We start from the raw sequence: 6,000 nt of genomic DNA on the forward strand, positions 1-6,000 counted from the left end.
AGGCGTTTTGAAATCCTCATCACTAATGCTGCACAGATGACTAAGTGGGATCAGAACACGCGATTACTGCGAGGACAGTTTCTCTTCAAGGGCTCTGCCATCTTTTACAGTTAAATAAAAAAAGATGTAACCCTGAGGGATTATTATTATCACTGTGGTAAACGCAGCCTGAGGACTGACTGACTGACAACTGGCTGCTGAAAGCTTCATGAACATTTAATGTGAGAAAATAAACCATGAAATGATTGCTGAACGTTTTAATTTCCCCGATTCCTTCCTGGTCACTTTATTTAAAGTTTAACATAAGATCACATAATTGAAGCCGGATAAACTTCCTGCAGTGCAGAAAAAGACAGTAAAATTAAAACCTTTGGGCAATAATTTTTGCTCTGCACTGCAAAAATGGAAAACACCACCAAGTATTTCTTGTCTAATTTCTAGAGCAGATATCTTGAAATAAAACAAGACTAATTAACTTTTTGCTGCAAAATTATTTGCAAAACATCTGCCTATTTGCACATTTTTGTGCATATCCAAAATATTTTAAAGAATGCAGAAACGGAGAAACTTATATTTGATGTTTGAACCGATAAAATAGATAAATGTGTTTTATTAAAGGGGCTTTCAAGCATTCAGATTTTAGCTAATAGCTAAATCCCTGGGGTTCCACTGTATTTTTAAGAAAATACAGTACAATTATTTACACTGTTGAGTTGTAATTGCATTTTTTAAGGAAATGTAGGCACTTTATATATTTTTCTTAGTGGTGCAACTCGAATAAAATTTTAAGTTAAATGCAGTTTCTAATTAAAATAACCAAACTATATATCGACTAAATAAACAAGTTTTTCTATTTAACACCCGTTTTTGCTAATAAATCACTGAACAAATAGACATATAAGCTTACCAACATAGATATTTACAGTTTTTAATGTTATTCAGATTCTGAATAACAGAACTTTAGACATGTAGACTGTGGATGCTAACATTAGCGTTAGCATTGAGATGCTAATTTAGCTTAGCTTAGCTAATAGGCTAACTCCTTTTAGAACAAAACAGCAAGTCATTTCCAGCATCCAGATCGTTTCTTAAAGCAGACATTAATTCCCAGTGGACCGAGAAAAGCAGCTTTGTCGACCATCGCTGTTGTTTGTGGATGTGCGTCAGATTTAGCGCATACCGGAAACGCGCGAATCCAAAGGTTCCTGTCGGAATAAAAACATTTAAGGAGTTGAAATATATGCAAATAAATAATCAAAGTTAACAAGTTAAAGTGCAGGCGCTAATTTAATTTTAAAAACGCAACAAAACAAAATGCAAACTAAATATAAAGCTAATTTTTTTTTAAAATCAAGAGAAACACTTGAGTCCATCCTGGCTGCCTCCTCCACCGAAGACAAAGCCGTCTGGTCTCTGCGGCTCCCTAACCGACATGATGGATGCCTCGTTGAAATATCCCTTCTGTCATCCAGACTCCCAATTAGAGCGCCTTGCTACGGCTGGCCGGTCCACACCCAGAGGCAGGAGGCCGGCATCAGTCACTCAGCAGACCGCTGTGACTTTTCTGGTGGTTTGATCCATCAGTCATCTGACGCAGCAGCTTGGTGCAGGATGCCGACCGACCTCAGGTGAGACGCGCCGAGACTGACTGGAATATTTCCTCTTCTCTGAGCTTTTTGGAGACCTGGAAGTTAGAAACTTCCACCCAACTAAACCATGTAAGACCGCATATTACGGCCATTATATAGAAAAAAATTAGTAAATTTAAACCAAAAAACTCAGATTTTTTAAAATTAATCCCAGATATGTTTTCTGAGCATAAAAACAGGGACGTTTCTGAGATCAAAAAGTCAAACATTTGCAAGAAAAATTAACAAAAACTTTGAGATTAATCTAAAAAAAAAAAAAACTTTATAGAATTTTGTTTTTCTTAAACTTTTTTCTAGAAATGTTTTGAGATTAATCTCAAAATTTCTGAGTTTTTTTGTGCAAATGTTTGACTTTTGGAGCTCATAAATGTCCTTGTTCTGGAAAAGGTTTTTTTTTTAGATCTAAAATTTATGATTTTTTTTGTAGCAAATGTCCAAATTATGAAAAATTGCTCGAATTTTGTTGGAAAATTCAGATTTTTTCTAGAAAAGTGTACAAAATAAAAATTTCTTTTTAGAAAAAATATTTCTAACTTTCAAAAGTAAAACATTTTTGAATTAGAGAAATCCTGTTTTCTTGAAAAGATTTTAGATTAATCTCAAAATTTCTCAGTTGTTTTCTAGCAAATGTCCAACTTTTGAAAAATTCTTTGAATTTATTTTAGAAAAATTAAATTTTTTATAGATAATTCTAGAAAATGTCAGTTATCTGGACATTTCTGAGTTTCAAAAGTAAAACATTTTTTACTTTGGGAAATCCTGTGAGATTTATCTTCAAGTTAATATTTTTTGTAACAAATTTTAAACTTTTCAAACTCCGACATTTCCACATTTTTAAAGAAATTTTCTGAGATTAATCTCAGAGTTTTTTGGCAGAAATGTACTTTTCTACGTGCAGTGGCTCTCGTATGAGTGTGCTGTTTTTGTGTGGGTATTTTTTACAGTGTAGCTGTGGCTCCATCATCGCCTCCTTGTTTGAGGGTTTGATTTCCACTGGGGTTTCCGACATTCTGCTGCACGCGCTCAGTTGAGCAGGAACGCCGTGAAGGTCGTTGATGTTGGCAGCAGAGAGGAAATGTAGCAGTGAAACGAAACACCGACCGGCTTATTGCTTCTACACGTTTACAGAAAGCAAACATGATTTAGTGTGAGTTTGTTTATGTTGTGTTTATTTAACCAATACAAAGGAGTATATTTTAAAAGGAATATAACTTTCAGGACATTTTTTTATGCAATCTTATATGCACATTTTCAGCAACAAGGCAGTTTGAAGAGCTTTACATGACTGGAAGAACAATAAGAAAAATAAGCATTGCATTGGGAAAATGGGGGAAATGATGCCAGTTTAATCTGTTTTGCAGTTTTCTGGAAGTTTGTTCCAGATTTGTGGTGCATAGAAGCTCAAGCTGCTTCCCCATGTTTGGTTTTAGTTCTGATGCAAAGCAGAACCAGAACCAGTGGACCTGAGAGGTCTGGAAGGTTGATTAAAAAGCAGGAAACCTTTAAGGTATTTAAGTCGTTCAGTGATTTATAAACTAACAGAAGTATTTTAAATGCAACTAAAAATAAAAACATTGATGAGTTTCTCTACGTCTCGCTGAGACATTAGTCCTTTAGTGTGTTTCAGCTGATAGAAGGCCGACTTTGTAACGTCTTTATGTGTCCCTGAAGGTTCAGGTCAAAGGTCATCCTGATCTGTAGTTGCCAGCTATAATAACTGAAGCTGATTGACTCTAGATCTGTAAGTCTTTTTGGTTCCTCTTTAACTTTAGTTTTATTTTTATTCAGCTGAAGAAAGTTTTGGCACATCCACATTTTTATTTATTTTTGATTACTTTGCACAGAAATAATATCAGAAAATGCACCAGATTTCACTCCGAAACAGTTTCATCTGGTTCAAATTCTGTTAAATAAATCAAATATTAAACATATTTTGCATTTCAATCAGCCGTGCATCGTGTTGATCAGTAAAGCAGAAAGGCTTGAGCTTTTAATGTTGGTGTTGGAAGTATTTTTTATTTATTTTTTGCTACAAATGATGAAAAGAATGTGGCATTATTGCATTTTAGATCATAACATGTTTATTGTCTTATTTGAAAATACTATTTTTTGTAACACCGTACGTAGAAGGAAACCAAAAACAAACAATAATAACGTTAAAAATTGTAAAAATAAGTAAAAGAATAAACCTTGAAAACAAATAAAGTAATATACCTAACCACTGCAGGATGTATTTATGACAGTGCAGTAAAAATAATTCAGTGACATTAGCATGCCTTCAGCCAAAAACAGCTTAAGAATAAGAAATATTTGCATCTTTTAATGTATTTCTACTAAATCTGCAAATGTTCTCGGTTTTTTTTTTTTTTTTTTTACTGATTAATCGATTAATCGCTAGTTGCAGCTGAATCTCTACTCCTAAACAACTCCAGCATGAAGTCGCGCTGCCTGGCTGCGTGTTGAGTCAGCGCAGAGTGAGAATGGATCCGCTTTCAGGTCATAAGGCGCCGCGTTGAGCCGGAGGGGAGCAGCAGATTTCAGCGGACTCCACTTGTTTCCTGCACGGAGGAACAGGTTCATCACGCCGCCGAGGCGCGTCGCGCTGCAGGCTCAGCATTTCTGAGCTGACGGCAGATAGATCAGCCGCCATGTTAACACCTGGGGCTGCTGCACTTTAACGCCCCTCGGCTGAAGAATGACCTGTGTTTATGAAGTGAGCCTCGTCGGACCGGGTCCAGGGGTTTTTTTGGCAAACGAGAAGGTCAGACTGCAATGAGAAGCATCAATTGGCTCCTTTTCAATCAAATACTTTAACCAATCAGCTAATTTGAGCTCTACGGAGCCCCCTAGAGGACATGAGGGGAAAATGCTCTTTTGCGTTACCTCACAATAAATGGTCTTTTTTGTACACATCGACCAGATCAATTTAAATTTGCACATTTATACACATTTAAAGAGTCTTAGTGAAAACGTGTTTCCACATTCTTGAAGAAAACTGACTGAAAATCGATGTGTAACTGCGTGTTTATGTTTGTTTATGTAACGGGACATGAAAACGGCCCTTTATTAACTGAAAAAGACACAATCAGATGAGTTTAATACACCAGGAAAAGAACTCAAAAAATAACCCAATTAGGTTTGTTTCCTTCTTTTCTTTTTACGGAAAGTTTTTGTTTATTAGCAGGGATGAAAAGAGATGAGAAGCTCATGTTTGACCTGCTTTCTTTTTGCATTTTGCACACAGGCTTGTGGTGCATTTTTATCCAAAAGAAAAAATTAAATAAGCGTTACAGTTTTTCCCAATTAATTACTGTTTTCATGTATTTCCTTTAACAAAAATGTTTTCTCTATTTTCAGTTTTGGCTAACTGCTAAAATGACATGAACATTGGACGTTGGCAGTACCCCAGGGCCATAAGTTTTGGGGCGGCCTAAGAAATGTTTTTTTTTTGTTTTGTTTTTTGTGTGCATGTTTTCCAAACATTACTCCTCTTCTTGAAGCATTGGGCTCGTTTTGCGTGCTGCAGGAACTGTACCTGCCTCCAGACTCGACATGAATATTCAGCAGCAGTAATTGGATGAAGTGACAGTTCAGCTGCTGAATAGGTGCTCAGCAGATTCAGCCTGGCTTTGCCGTGGGAATAATTATCCACATGATTACCGTCATAATATTTACTCGTTCAACACATCAGCTCAGGTTCAGACGCTGCAAATAAGCGAGCTCAGTTCCTGGCGGTTGCTGCTGCCACACCCAGAGGTAATCAGCGCCGCGTTCTGGGCGAACGTTTTACCCAAACAAACCCAGCAGGGGGGAATGCCAATTCAGGAAGAGGGAGATTGCAAACATGTGTAGCAAGCAGCCTGCAGAGACCTCAGAGCGATGACTTGTTCCTCTTCCAGAACAATCTAATTGACAGAAACACGTAGCAGATGTGGCGATCAGAGCCAGAGTGTTTGCAAGAGATGATTTGCAGGAAGTAAACAAAAACGGGCAGGATGGAGGAATGAGCTAATTCTCGTTGTGTAACTGAATGGGGCCCAAAGAGGAACCGCCGCAGCTTTACTCTTAGCAGATACAGAATCCATCAGAGACGAAGCAGAAACTGCTGTCAGAAACTCAGCAGCACAATCAGCTAGCTGGGTTAGCAAGCTAACTCAATACTTAGCTAAATTTAGCTTAGTAAATAAATACTTCAGCTAAATATTAACTTGTAAATTAAATATTTAGCTTGTTAACTTAATATTTATGTGGAGAGAAATATTTAGTTTGGTAACTAAATATTTAGTTTGAAGATTAAACCTTTAGTTAATCCCAAAATATTTGGTTGGAGATAAATGTTTAACTTGTTAAT

Source organism: Poecilia reticulata, chromosome 20 (genome assembly GCF_904066995.2).
Source record: "Poecilia reticulata chromosome 20, P_reticulata-male-v2, whole genome shotgun sequence".
Classification (NCBI taxonomy): domain Eukaryota; kingdom Metazoa; phylum Chordata; class Actinopteri; order Cyprinodontiformes; family Poeciliidae; genus Poecilia; species Poecilia reticulata.